The sequence below is a fragment of the Petromyzon marinus genome, chromosome 20 (assembly GCF_048934315.1).
Source record: "Petromyzon marinus isolate PM22_M1 ecotype Great Lakes invasive population chromosome 20, UKy_Petmar_22M1.pri1.0, whole genome shotgun sequence".
Taxonomy (NCBI): Eukaryota; Metazoa; Chordata; class Hyperoartia; order Petromyzontiformes; family Petromyzontidae; genus Petromyzon; species Petromyzon marinus.
The window spans coordinates 13168993-13185094 of record NC_133686.1 but is presented as its reverse complement, the minus strand read 5'-3'; the positions used below and the strand labels follow the sequence as shown (position 1 = coordinate 13185094).

General features: G+C 45.0%; 1 long non-coding RNA gene across 1 annotated transcript; it reads left to right on the top strand.

The window, feature by feature from the left end:
- Positions 1-582: 582 nt before the first annotated feature.
- Positions 583-6729, top strand: LOC142925388 (uncharacterized). Its single transcript, XR_012942377.1, has 2 exons — positions 583-839; positions 3919-6729. It is a non-coding gene; the product is annotated as an uncharacterized LOC142925388 (long non-coding RNA).
- The last annotated feature ends 9373 nt before the right edge of the window (positions 6730-16102 follow it).

Sequence of the window (16102 nt, the reverse complement as noted above, 5' to 3'; positions counted from 1 at the left end):
GTCACAATGTTACGTGTTTTTGTGACCTAAAAGATATAACAGTGATCATCAATCACCCACACATGACTGCACGTCGTTGCCCAGTTAATTCTGCTCCCATTGTTTAACAGGCTGAATTTTTAATGCACGTTTTTATTATCACACACGTTTTACACTTTTATTCTTACACACCTTTATTCTTACAGACTTTTATGATCACACTTTTACACACTTATTTTTACACTTATTATTACACACTTATTTTTACGCACTTATTTTTTACACACATTTTACACACTTTTATTGAACTTGCCCTGTTGTCTGTTTTATAGTCTTTCAATCCTTTAACGCTTAATATCTCAGGATCTACGAAGCCTAACGAGCTGAAATTTTCGACACCAACTCGTCTCGCGTCACAATTCAAGATTTTATTAAACAAAAACCGGCCTGGGTCTCGCCGAGCCTGAGCATATTCGTGTTTTTTTTACTTAATTTTAATAATTATATTACCACTTGGACATTCTAACACCCCCCCCCCCCCTCCATTTCAAATCACGAATGGTCTCGCCCAGCTACGCGGGAGAAACGTCTCGTCCAATCAGAGTGGCTGCTGCTGTTGTTGGGGTGACTGACCAATGAGAGGCGCACTTACATCGCCCCTCGTCATGGCGCCGGAGCGGCCGCTGTGGTTCCCTCTTCCTCAGCACGGGACCAACAATTACAATCATAATGATCGTCGCATTGCGATTGTTAAAATAATGACATAGCTATAACAGTAATTCATAATGTTATAATTTGCTTTGCCACGCCCGTTCCGACGCACTGAGGGCAACGCGATTCTGCTGTAGCTGAGCGAGAAGGTGAGAACCGTGATCATTATTTAGAATTGAATTCCCATCATATTATCCCTATTTTGATTGCCAAAATGTCCCAATTATGATTGTTCATTGAAATGCTTTGAAGTGCTAAGTCTGCATGTTGAATACGGTCTCGCGATATGCACTGTTGTGCAGATACTTGCATTATATTGCAGTCTCTATGTGTCTTACCGTTTTCGTACAGTACTTAATGGTTGCAAATACGACAATTAAACGCGTTATACGTATCGTGTTGTTCTAAATGTAATTTCACTACTTTGCAATTGGGGCAATCGTAATTATAATTGTAATAGCCTTGCTTTGTGCTGCGTGCGATCAACATTTCATTACGTAGACTATTGAATAGCAATGCACATGCTTTCATTTATTGTAGGCTCAAGGGTTGCTATAGGCAAGCCATCATTGTCATATCGACAGGGTCATAACATAAGTACCACGTTGTGCCAAGTCTTCGGTGCTTGTTCATGATGATCCCTGCCATGGAAATGTGCAATTTCCACTGCTGGGGATGAGCGCTGCACAATGCTCGTAGGAGCATAGAAACATTTTGTAAATCCACTGCTGGATGAGGGCCTCCCCATGTTGTGCTGGTTGTGGAGGCCGTTTGACCATACGTTACCCTGGCTGGTCAGTGCAGATTGGTAAATGTGGGCAGCATAGACGTACAGTACAACTGGATATAAACACAATATGGCCCCGCAGCCCTATAACAACATGTTAGTGCATGGTGGCCACCCATCCAGGCACTGCCCAAGCTCTGATCTGCTTTGCTTTTGAGGTCCGACCAGATCGGGCACATTCCAAATACGGGTGATTTGCTCATAGGCGTTGAGGGTTATCGTAATGCTGTTCTTAACAGTTAACATATCGCGGTACTGAGATATTAACTACCTCGCCTGGTACATAGGAGGTCGTGGGTTCAATGCTCACCTTCACGCCTTTATATTTGGATTCTACATGTTCTCCCCGTGCTCGCATTAATTTCTCTCGGCGCCCTCCGTTTTTCCCTCTATGTTTATAAATGTGCTTCGAGTATTTGGCTGCTATAATTTCCACATAAGCCACTTCATTGGGCTATCATTTGTGGTCAGGTCGCTTTTGAAAAAGAGCTATATATATAGCTCTCGTGGGACTTACCTGGCAAAATAAAATAGTACAGTAGTTAAATAGTTAAAATATTTTTCACGGTGAAAAAAGTCGTTTTAAAAGCATGCACTTTTATTTTCACTCAAAAGTAGAACATCATTTTTACACCAGAATTAATCAATTGGATGTGCTGAATAAAAGTGGGTGGCTTGTATAAAGAAAATGTTATCATTTCGTCCACATCATCATCATTGGCAGCTATGCAGGCTATATGGGCATGGATATGCTGACCACAATGCCACCAGAAAACACCTAGCCATTCGCTCAATTTGGGTCATGCCCCATTCATGCTTTTTTCCCTTTCTGGACAGCACCAAGTGCGGGTTGCGGCTGGACAGAATTTTGTCACCAAGCCAACAACCATCGCAGCATAGAAATACTTGGATATAGCTGGGGGCACATGGGTCTCTTGAATCTCCTATTCATGTCAAAGTTGGTGTCTGCTGTCCCAGGAGGCATTAAAGGCTGTGAGAAAAATCGAATGGTAGTGTGTGAAATTCAGTGTTGACGTTAGCTAATAAACTGGCATTCCTTGTAGGTAATTCAAACAGATAAGCAATGTCTCCTTTATGTGTCCGTCTGTCCACGTAATAGAAAATAGAAGTATTTTTTTGGGATCACCCAATGGCCTCACGGCTTTCTAGAAGTGATTACTTTCAGCAGCATTGATGCAGAAAAGTACAAGCAAATTCTGGATGGGTCTCGACAGTGTCTCATCAGGCTTGCTTGTGGGTAATAGCTATACAAATATGCAAATACGCATGGATCGAGGCATGTCAAGTTTGTGTGCATTGACGTGAATTGTTACGTAAACGACTACACGGCCTAAATTGGGTTTGGCTTCTCATCACAGTGTGCGTGTGTGTGATGGGGGACTATAGCGTAGGTCGATCTGGTGCAGTGTACACATCGCCACTTGTGCAACACATGCAGGTGAATAACTGAGAATTTAAACGTCTTGTATAACTTTTTAAATTGCTTCACGGTGTAGTATACACTCCTGAATCATAATGGCTGTGTCTTTATTACCTAAAAGGAATAAATACAGCACATTCCTGACACACAGGATACTATAATGCACGTATTGCATAATTTGTGCTAATTTATGTGCTTTATACTGTATTGTAATCATAATTTCAACTTGTAATGCACACAGTATTCACTCCCTGTCTCGAGGGGAGTTCATGACTGGGAAGCACTGACAAAAACGGGAAAGACAGCCAGGCAGTGACCCGGTGCCAGATTCCGCCGCCCCCCCCCCCCCCCCCCCCCAAGCTCTGTGGTCCTCTAACTCAGTGATTCTCAACCTGTTTGAATCTACGGAACTCACAATCCACAGTGCGCCAAACCAAAAACTAACTGGGCCCGGGTGGGTGAGTGGATGGGTGGGAAGAATTGCGTTGTAGCTGAGAATTCACGATCTCTTGCTTATGCTCATATCGAGAACAAGGAAATCAAGTGGCACCGCAATAACCTGACAACATATTTATTTTATACGAGTGGAGATGATTTTACAAAGTAATTTGAAAGTGATTGTAAAGTAGTAAAAGGCAATAAAATAGCAGCACAATCAGGATTTTTTTTGCAGCTGACAAAAGAGTGAAATTCAGTCAACCTGTGCAAAAATATGTGAAACTGTGCAAACAGCAGATTATTTCAGACAATTTTATGTCAATTCAAGATCACTGGGTGGTCAAACCATTGTCAAAACTGATGATTGATTTTGTTGACGTGGCTATGAAACATTCAACAGTGAGCTGTTTTACGACAATGACCTACAACAGTGTTCTTCACTAATTTTCAGAGGGGGTCACTTTCCCCGATAAGATATCAGTGTGAAGGCCACCACACATTTGAAACCATTGGGGTTTGACAGCACAATGATGGGGTTGTTTTCATATTTGTGTATTTCCAGGGTCCGCAATAAAGGCCACCAGGGGCCGTCCATGGCCTGGGGCCTATGGCAATGAAGAACACTAACCTACGGAGAGCCTTGGGAACCGTTTCAAGAGGCCACTTATTTAAATTTTTCACGTGTAAGACACTTGCGCCTGTCTTAAGAAACAGAGGCACTTAAATGTTAAGTTCGATGTTGGAAAGAGCTACACCAAGTTCCTGATCCGGGCTGTTCGGATGTGATTTCTCTCGTTCTTGATAAGCGCCAGAGTTGACAAGGTCAGCTTGCACAGATCAATGTCGTTTAAAATTGTGGCATTGTATTGTATATGCATGTCAAACTTCTTTCCCACTGTACGTCGTAGCCAACCGTGCTGATTGGAGGTGCAACGGCGTTGATCATAGATGGCTACCGAGTACTCATTGTTCACACTTGCAGCCAGAATGTGTATCATCCAGAGGTCACTTCGCTGAACTTCCGTTTGAGCGTGCGGTCTCCGTGAATTTGTCCATTTCTGCAATGTCGTGCCTAAACCCCTTCCGGATTCAACAACCGCAATTTGAATACCACGGACTTTAGCCTTGCCAGCTGATGGCACAGGGCACGGAAACAATTGTAAACTTTTCAACACGCGCACAACAAACACAAACGCATTGTTGCTCACACACGCCGCTTGCCCCAACTGCGCATGTGCCACCAGAGAGGAGTTGTGGTGTGAGAGCTGATGGCTGGCTGTCATACTGAGCATATGCATCCAATGGGTAGAGTGTGAAAGGTAGGGGCTGGAATCGGCCACTGAACAGCACGGAAGTGAGTTGGTCTGTTCCAGATTGCCAACATTGAGCCTTCTTTCCTCGATTGTACCTCCGGAAATACTGTTGCACACCGGTTGTGAAGCACTACTCTATTTGTTAAGGTGTTATATCCACTAATTAATTTAGCACTTTTAAATCTAAATTGAAAACTAACTATAACTGGTTCTTTCGGTAAAGTCACGTAGAAGGGAAACAATAAAATAATAAAAATATATAACATTAAAATTTTCACGACGTTTCGACTGCAACACAAGCAATCATCATCAGGTGTGAAAAGCACACACTTGCTGTGAAGCACTGCTCTATTTGTTAAGGTGTTATATCCACTAATTAATTTAGCACTTTTAAATCTAAATTGAAAACTAACTATAACTGGTTCTTTCGGTAAAGTCACGTAGAAGGGAAACAATAAAATAATAAAAATATAAAACAATAAAATTCTCACGACGTTTCGACTGCAACACAAGCAATCATCAGGTGTGAAAACCATACACTTGTCTAATACACCAAATACAATATAGTGCATGCAGTACATAGAGATGCTTTTTGGTTGGCGATAGAGGAGACACATTTGACTTGTGTGTCTTGGACCTGTGTGCTCAGTATTGAGGCAACACTGATGCGAGTCATATTTTTCTACCTTAGTAATGAAACAGGACCTCCTGTATTACCCAACACTGGTGGTAAGGTTCTGTGTAATATACATATGTAGTGACTAACTCGGAGACAATAAGACTTGGAGGCACTTCTTTATTAACAAGCACCATCGGGGTTAACACTCTTAATAATTAGTCCATCTATTGTCAGCGACGCTACTCAGTCAGGACAGTTGGTAGGCTGCCTGACTGGTGATGCCCCGAGATGGTGAAGACGGAGACGATGACAAGAAGGATGGTGAAGACGACAAGAAAAATGGTGAAGATGACAAGAAGAATGGTGACGAAGACTTCAGCAACACGACGGGGATCCCACTCCAACAACAGCCCTGAGGTCCCCTACAGGGGCCCCTCTTATACTGTCAGCGTCGCCTGGCTCCGCCCCCGGCCACGTCCCCTTTCTAGAACCTACTAGCGGGTTCTTGGTGTGCCCCTTCTGTGACCTTTCCCTTAGATTCCCCTCTGGTGTTTTTCCTGGCCTGCTAATGTCAAGGCTGCTGTAAGCCGCAGATCCCTTTCCCTGCCAGCAGCCAGCGCTATGCTACTACCCTATGCCACTACACTATTATTCTATGCCACTATACATTTACTACTATAATGATCCACGAATATCTGTGTCCCGCGCGTGACGTCACTCCCCGTCGGCCAGCCTCCCTCATTAATCCTCATGAACAGGTGACATCCTCCAGATGGACCCCCCCCCCTCATTAATAATCATGAGCGGGTGACGTCACTCCATATAAAGCACCCCCCCCCCCTCAATATTAATCATGAGCAGGTGACGTCAAGCCACATCGAATAGTCCCCCACATTAATAATCATGAAGAGGTGACGTCTTCCAAATGGACACCCCCCCCACCATTAATATTAATTAGCGGGTGACGTCACTCCACATGGGGGAGGGCTAGGCGCCTCTTCTCGCCCCTCCTCTGCATCAATTTACAACCCTCCCTGCAAAGGCAGAACCCTCACATCGTGCAATCTCCATAACGCTATTGAGACATAGAAGTAAAAAGGACATCATGATGAACAAAGGATTATAACCTTTAAATGAAATCAATCTTATGTCACCGCGGCCTTACAAATTGCACGCAAATTGATGCAATGAATATCATGTTGCGGTCTGTTTTTCACTTGCAAGTTTCAGATTTACTGAAATACACCCATCCTTGGACGGGCAAAAGGCTAGTACATAATATACTCATACCACAGTGGTGTTCTCAAAGCAGGTGTTAAATAAAAAAAAACATTTTGTGAAAATATTTGTATAGATTTGGCCATCGAATTTATTTGGCGGTTTTGTTGTTGAGGAATGTGGGAATCATTACAGGTCATTCTATAAAGTACTATGAATTGTGTCTGTGGCATTTACAACTGCTTGGTGAGTGTGGTTGCTATGCAAATGTAGTGGTGTTCACGGAGGCACACATTTGAATTCGGAGGCACTATGTTTATTACAACCCCACAGGGTAACTCCTTTAGCTTAACATAACCGGGTCAGGACAGCAACGTCTGCCTGACCCACGATGCCGAGCGCGATAACCGAAGACCGACGACTGAAGACCAAAGACGATGTGACGAGACGAGGAGACGTCGCGCCAAGGGTTGATTCCATAAACGAGCCAAGAAAACTCTTGGGACTGCCCCTTTATGCTCATGAGCGTGGCCATGCTCTGCCTTCGGCCACGCCCCCTTCGAGACCTTTCCCGAAGGATCTCGACTGAGCATCATGTGCCCCAAAAGCCCCCCTCGGGCCCCCCTCACTACCCTGTCCCGGTCACGTGCCCTCTTGGGTTCACACAGGCTACCACGTTCTCACTTTCTCTCTCTCAGGCCATCAACAGGACTCTGCCCCCTAGGGCTGGCTGACATTCCATACTTTGGTGCTTGAGAGAGGCTCCAGACGCACAGTTGTACTCCTGTAACAGTAGCTGGCGCGAACACCCAGTGACACCATTTCCGTCACTACATCACTCTCTCCCCCTTCTAAAACACAGCTATCCCGGCTGATCACTATACCCTTAACAACAGCAACAACCAAAAACAACAAAAATAAGCCTCCCAAAAATTTCTGTGTAACAATAATCAAAATCCCAACAATAAAGTAAGCAGCAACCGTCGTCCAGACAATATGTACATCAATGGAGGAGCACCCAAACATTTTTTTTCCGCGAACACATAACCAACACAACCCCCAGACAATGAACACCCGCAACATGTCACAACCCACGAGCACATGAAGAACCAAGTCCAAGCAGCCACACAATCCGGTTTGTGTGTGATCGTGTGTGCGATCTCCAACGGCATAGGGATAAATAAAATGGTGGGGAAGGGTCATTTCAACGGCAGACTTGAAGAAAGTCCAACGGGTGCGGCCTCTCCCGGGAAGAAGAACAAAAATGGAAGAAGCAAGAGTGGGTGATGGCTGCTCCACTCTCCCCAATCCACATCCGGTCGGCGCAACCGGCGACTCCAAGGGTACCAGGTGCTGGGATCCTGTGGGCGGAAAACCCGAAAACCTCTGAGGCACAACCTCTACAGACACACGCCCCAGCTCATCGGACACAGCAGCCACCCGGCCCTTGGGTAGTGGGGATGAAGGGATCCCGCCCGGCAGGGGAAAAAAAGGTTTCAAATGCGACATGCACAGCAAACGCGGCGATCAGACTGGGTCTACACACACCCATTGACACAACATGAACATCAGGTCTCATGCCACCGTGCAACCAGCCCATCAAGCAGGTGGTGATAGGGCGAGGTATGAACCTTATAAGTGCCCATCCAATCACACACCTCCCAAGCACAATCAAGTGGTGATAGGGCAAAATCTGGACCTTCAGGTGCCCATGAAATCACACACCTCTCAAGTACTATTTGGACATCTTCCGACATGCCGGGTCAAAGAAGTTATGCTTCAAGGTCGACCCATGTACTGGCTCAAGGAAGTCGTGCTTCAAAGTCGAGCCAGTATGAGCACATCAAGGTGCAGTAACGAGTTTAGCAGGAATCCCGGCCTGCTCGTGCACAAAATGGTGGCCGCACACGTGAACCGCATATTCGTGGTTTCCCGCGCAGGGAAAAAAAAGCGGCAACACTAGCGGACCGCATCTCAGCTGGTTCCCCCGCGCACATCAGCAGTCCTCCCTTGAGGACCACCATGGACATCTCATGTCACCCTTTACCACCCTACCGCCTTTCTGACGCGGCGTCACAATTCAACAGTTGCACACGTCGGCTGTATTGGGGGAATTTTTAAACCGTTTCTCTCACCAGGCTCGCATTGCAGCGTTCGGCTGTACAAACTCGAGACGTAGAGGACACCACTTAAACCCGTCTCTCTCACCAGGCTCGCATTTCAGCGTGCGGCTGTACACAATCGAGCTGAGAGGACACACCAATCACTCTCTCCAAGACTCGCATTGCAGCATTCGGCTGTACACAATCGAGCTGAGAGGACACAGCATTCACTCAATCCAACTCGCAACTCAGCCCCTGGCTGCACACAATCGAGCGGAGAGAGCAACGCTCTTTGGCGGCAACAGCCCAACGCACCCTCGATCCATTAGGAACAACGGACAGGATTCAACCAATGAGTTCTTAACAACACCTGACCTGTCGTTTGGAACCCCCAATAAATCGGTCCAATAACAGACAGCATACAACCAGTGAGTTCGAACCACACTGAACCTGTCGTTCCACAATCCCCCTCAACATCAAACACTGGATTTTCCCGGGGCTCAGGGCACCTGAAATCAACAGCAAAGCACCATGCACAATGCCCCCAATAATCGACGATATCGAGCAATGCAGTATATGCAGTCCGCACATCGTTAACCATCTCGAGCAATGCTCCATACAGTCCGCACAACATAAACAATCCAATCAGTGCACCATACAGTCCTCACAACCATCGACAATCTCGATCACTGCACTATACAGTACTTAAAAAAATACATAATGCCGATAATGCACCATAGAAAATAAGCAAAGAATCGGCGATCCTGAAAATGCACAACAAAAAAATCCGATATTATGAAGCGGACTACTTACACGGACACCGCGGCCATACTTCACCAAAAGCAACCCTATCATAAATTTTGATTTAAAGCTTTCGTGACTGCAGTAATTCATATTCTTAGTTTTTTCGGTAAAGTCACGTTGAAGGGAAACAACAAAATAATAAAATATATATAAAACAATAAAAAAATTATCACGACGTTTCGACCATAACACAAACGGTCGTCTTCAGGTGTGTCGGTTTGCATAAATTTATTTATTTTTAAACGGTGTATTTATTTATTAAAAAAAACGTTAGCGCCACGCGCAGCGATTTGGCAGTTTATTTAAAAATAAATAAATGTATGCAAACCGACACACCTGAAGACGACCGTTTGTGTTATGGTCGAAACGTCGTGAGAATTGTTATTTTTTATATATATTTTATTATTTTGTTGTTTCCCTTCAACGTGACTTTACCGAAAGAACTAAGAATATCAACCCTATCATACTCCAAACTCCGACGACGAGTAACAATACACAAATCCGACCGGGCGAACGAATGTAGTGGTGTTTCATGGAGGCACACACTTGAATTCGGAGGCACTATGTTTATTACAACCCCAACAAGGTAACTCCCTTATTTTATTCTATGGGTCTTTTCCTGCCTCAGCAGCTCTCCCGCTAGAGACGTCACGCCGAGGGTTGATGCCTCAGCAGCTCTCCCGCTATATTTTTTCACCTGATGATGATTGCTTGTGTTGCGATCTCAACGTGATATTTTTATTTTTGTATTCTATCTACGTGGTTTCACCAAAAGACCCAATGCTCCTGAGCGTGACCTCGCTCTGCCTTCGGCCACGCCCCCTTCGAGACCTTTCCCAAAGGATCTCGACCGAGCATCACGTTCCCCTCAAGCCCCCCCCGGGCCCCCCTCACTACCCTGTCCTGGTCATGTGCCCTCTCGGGTTTACACAGGCTACCACGTCCTCACTTGCCCTCTCTCAGGCCATCAACAGGACTCTGCCCCCTAGGGCTGGCTGACATTCCATACTTACTCTGGTGCTAGAGAGAGGCTCCATACGCACAGTTGCACTCCTGTAACAGTAGCTGGCGCGAACACGCTAGTGACACCATTTACATCACTGCACAAGGAATACGCGTGTCTATCTACACGTGTCTATCCTCACAAGCAGGTTTGTTTCTCATAAACACGATTTATTCCAACACAAACAACTGGCGTGCATAGTTGTGCATATTTGTACCAACCGTGTAGCTTTATCAATGAAATTGGAACTTCGTGTTGACTGGGGATGACGCGGTGACTGGGGATGACGCGGTGACTTATATTGCACGCGGTATTCCACCTGCAGAGCATTTTATATCAGCTGCGATGCCACTGTTTTCTTTCATTGTACTGTACTTCTAAATATGGCCATGTAGCTGGTGCTCGTACAGTAGTGGATGTTTGCTATGATTTGCATGTTTTAATATCCTGCCTAATTTGACTATTTGCCTTTGGGATTTGAAATTATCCCTATAGTTTATCGCGGACATCGAAAAACTTTTTTCAACTCATAACGGGCAAATAAGTATAACCTTGTTTCTAAATGGTCTAATTGGCAATTTTTTGCTGGGGTAGAGATGGCACTGGGATTCTTTTTTGCAATCCGTCATTGGCATTCTTCATTTGATCCTTTAACGATGTAAATCTGTGATTAAATGTGACCATAATTCAGCTAACTTTCACATTTGCTCTGTACCATCGCTCCATCTCTCCTGTGGTCACCACCATTGTTTGTTCTCACTCGCTCAGCTATCAATTTCGGCTTTTCGTTAACATTCCTCCATGTGTCCTTTTCAAGTCCTTTTGCTCTTTCGATTCCCTCGTTCATTGTATTAATTCATTTTCAATCAATGTCTGACATTTGCCTTTCTGAATGGCGTAAATTGCTCTTCTAAACAATGGTAAGCCATACCATTTTTATTCATATTACGAGACATTGCAACTGCACCCAAAGATAATTCACATAATACACATTGTGGGGGCCGACGCCCGCCTCCCCGCTCCCTGTGAGCGGGCGGGGCGTGACGTCCACCCCTTCCACTCCCCTGCTCCTCCTTGTCGGCCGCCTCTCGCCGGGCCCCCGCCGATCGAGTGATCGCCCCCCCCGCGCCAGCGCCCTCTCTGTGGGACATAGCGAATCGACTGGCTCACCACCGCCCGGGGTTATCTCGCACATGCCCACGTACACCACCACAAAAGCGAATGCGGTGGTGTGCACACGCACGCCCCTGCAGGTGCGTATTTCGCACAAAGGCTAGCGCTAAAAACGGCGGTATGAATATGCGCGCGCACCTCCGGGTGGTTAAGCCCTAATCTGCTTGCACACAAAGGCTAGCGCCAAAGGGCTGCACGAATTTGAGCGCGCGCCTCGATGTTAATGCTATTGTTTCTGCGCAAAAGTCGGCGGGCGGGTTTAAGGCACCCCGCCCCCGCCCTAATACTCGCGCGGCACAGCTGCTCGGACGCAGGCCCGTTGGCGGCCGTCCTATGTTTTAATACACGCACCTTGCACACACAAATTACCAACACCACACCGATGCTGCAGCCCTGCGCTCGTTCTTTCACGCACATTGTCTCCCCGCGCAGTCGCACCACACACAAATCGCGCCGAGGTTCTACCCACACACACAGAAATCACACTGCACTGATACTCTGTGCTAAAGTTTATTAACGGCACAAATACACTCTACCTGGAGGGGGAATATTTTGCGCGAAGAGCTTAGCCTAACTCTGCCTATGAACCCAGTCACTCAAACGTCCTACCACGTACCTCGTAGCTGTACTCACGGCGTCGCACGGACGCTGTGAGAGTCGGAGGGAGAAGGACGAGCGAAAACCTCACCTATCACTGCCTCGTAGCAGCACTCGCTGACATCACATGGATGCGGCTTGAGGAGGCAGGACGGCAGGGAGTGGGTCTTGACGGCCCGGAGGTTGAAGACAACTGACCTAAAATCGTTCTGGGCTACTCTTTTTATTCTCTAAACTTCAAAGGCCCAGGGTGATGTCATACCGCTCAGCCAATCATGCGCTTACCCGCGCCGTTGTCCCTCTCCACCGTCTCTACCATGGCCTAATCCCCTCACTTCAAAGGCCCAGGGTGGCATTGTACTGCGCGGCCAATCGTGCGCTTACCTGCGGTTGCCGCCGCCCCCCCTACCTGTGACCGGCGGGTGGCGGCGGCCACCCATTTCCCCTTTGTCTTGCGCCCTTCTCGCTCAGGGTTCCATTGTCCGTTCTCCCCCCCCCCCCCCCCCCCCCAAGTTGTACCTCATTGCGGTTGGCCCAGGGAACCTTTTCTTTCTTCGCCCATACAATTTGAAACCAATTTTAGGGGCATCGCAATGTAACCTGCCCTGCGAGGGTTGGCCAATCTCCTGGAACCGGGAAACCGTGGGACTTTCCCTCTAGAGGCCCTTGGGATTAAAACCCAATGTGCCAGGTAATCCTCCACCAGGACACTACGTGGGTGTGCTGCGTGCGGGTTTGTGTTTAGTGCAGGGGCCGGGAGGGAATTGCGGTGCTTGCGGAGTTGCTTCGTGGTCGTGGCACCGCAAGATCATGATGATGCTATACGTGTGCAAACCATCCAGCACTAGTGCACCGTAGAGCCTAGTTTGGCTACACTTCTCAAACGTGTTTTGTAGGTGACATCGATGATAATGAAATATTTTGGATGTTGCGTGTAACCGGCAAATAGGGTGAACCTGCGGCTGTGCCTCACAGCAAATTAAAACACGTGTTTGAGAACAGTTTTCTGCAGGAAATGGAATTAAACACATTAAACACATTTCATGTATTGCAGGTGAATGTCTACTGCTCTCTTTCCTGAAATAGCCCATTATTACACGGGGCTTTTTCAACATTTGAAGAATGCTGAAAAAATAACATTTAACATGTATCATACACAACGGCAACATACGTATACTGGTATAGATATTTCTGTTAGCACGTGTCTGCTGTTTTTTAGGCAACCTGATGCAAGTTAGAGATGTGTTCACACTCGTCATATACGCTCAAGAAAAAGGAAGGGAAGTAGGACATCTATATCGGGAATAATGCCTATTTGAGAACATAATCATTTAATTATTAATTCTTCCCACCCTGCTTTTATTCCCACAGTTGTTTGCATTCATCACAGACATTTTACATCAATATCCTTTAAAAAGCAACATTGTTTTTTTTTCTATTTAGACAAATAATTACATTGGATAAATAATTACGATGAAATTATTTATGGCACTTTCAATCTAGCAGTCGATAAACTGCTGGATGAATCTTCTCCACGCTGTGTGATTATACTTGTGCTTTGGCTAGAGGGGTTTGGTGTCGTGGTGTGATTTGGGAGGCGTGGCAGGACTGGTTCAGATGTATGTATGTTAAACTTATTTCGCACCATACGTAGCTAACCGTGCTAATCGGAGGTGCGGGGGAAGGACAACAAACTAAACACAAAAAGCAATTCTAAAGAAATTAGTTTTCAATATATTTAAAAAGTACAGCACTCCAGTGGCTTCCTAATATTGGAAGGAAGAGCATCCCTGACGGCCGCAGAAACCCATCTAAAAGCGCAAGATGCATTGACCTTCTATCTCTGTCAGGCTTGAATTTGGGTAAATTATGGGAGTGATGATTTTGAGAATTAAATATCCGTAGAGTATCTACCACTGACATGGCTGTTGTCTGATAGATACAATCATTAATTTGTATACTATATTGCTTCATTATTTGTGTTAAATGCCAACTTGTATTTTCTTAGTCTTGACATTTTTGATCAATTTTGATGGCTTAGCAAATATGCATTGCGAATAGTACTCATGGTTATGAGGTTGTCAGATACAAGAGCATCATTAAAATGTATTAACGTTGACATGTAATAAAGCAGCATTGATTTTCATTAATCAACAAATCTCCAGCAATTAATGAAAGCACAAGCAATAAAATTGCTTATTTTACAAATTTGCTCTCATGGAATACAATTCAGAGACGGAACGGTAATAAAAAAAAGTGCTCATAAATAAGGTTATTTATCAAAGCAGAATTTTTCGTCCTTAATTGGTGACATGAACATGTCAAAATTGTAAATTAATATTGTAGACAAGGGTTATCACAATATTAGTTTTTGGTAGCACTTCCCTTTGTCACAGTCACATGGGCGATTGATCGTGAAAGTGTTGGAGAATTTGCAGATAATAGGGACAATGACGCAGTTTCAGAAGGCGAAAGAGCAAATGAGTACGGGTGGCATCGGGCACAGGACATGGATGAGTGTTTTGATCCATGGCAGATGTGGGTGTTTACACACGAACTTCCTGGTTAGAGGGTGCTGACTTTGGTCACGTGACCCGGAAATTCCGGGTTAAAGGTCCTTAAAGCCACGAGGTCCAAGGGGGCTATTGTACATGAAAATGTCTAATGGATAGCCATTAGAAATGAAAATGAAGGCCAATGTAGCGGCTCAGCCTGGACAGGTGCATCTGCTGGTGGCAATACTTTAATAAGCATTGTCTATAAGTGTTGTTTGTTTTGTTATAATGCTGTAATAAGGTTGTGAATGTCGTAAAGGTCTGAAAGTCTTTATATAATACTGTGAATTTTGTTACGATTAATTGGATATTTAACAGTAAAGCATGCCACCCATATTATTGATGTCAGTTGTGGCTAGATGAGTCGAGCCAGATCTGTGCCCATGTTAATTTTAATGTGCTCTTCAGAGCAAGAATATTTAACATCTCATCCACGGTCATTGTTATATGTTGTACATTTAGACTACACTATGGTGATTACTTGAAGTGACCCAATGTAACAATAGCTTGTCTTGTTGAATAGCTATTCAGTGTTAATATAGGTCCTTGGTCCATCCAGGACCTTTTATTGAGTTTGCTATTTAACCAGAATGTTATGCTGCATTCATTCATTTGAATAATATTGCAAATGTTAAAGTTCTGATTATCCGCCAGTTTTACTTCGTTCAATAAATCGCATTAGGATTTTGATGTTCATCGTGGCTCTGTTATGAAAGCGAAGTTCATCTCGTATAGTGGTGCAACGCATAGCGAGGCCGAGCCTGATGTTCAGTTACCGGAGCACTGGGGGTGTGCATGGCTCGTTTCACCTTTTGAATATAATCTTAAATTAATGTATAATTTAAGTCACCCTTTACACCTACGATCTTTGTATTATGGCTACATTTTAACTACCTCGTCTGGTATACAGGAGGTTGTGGGTTCGTTCTCGACCCTGACGCTTGTATATTTGGAGTTGGCATGTCCCCGTGGTCACGTGGATTTTTCTCTGGGTCCTCCTCTGGGTTTTCCCTCCACATTTAAAACATATGCACTTAAGTATTTGGCTGTTATACATTTGCATTTGATAAGCGACTTCGTTGAGCTATCATTTGTGGCCACGTCGCTTCTGAAAAAGAGCTATATAGCTCAGTGGGCCTTACCTGGTCAAATAAAAAATAGTAAACAGTAAAAAATGATATCATGTATGTCTAGTACTTCTCTCTGTTTCTCCAAATAAAGTTAAGGGTCATGTGATAGAGTAAAAATCCCATGATGTGTGATAACATGAATAAAGGACAAATTTGTTCAGATATTGAGATGCCGCAGTGTAGGGATTGGCAGACTGGACTTGCATAGCAGAGGTCGCCGGTTCGATTCAAT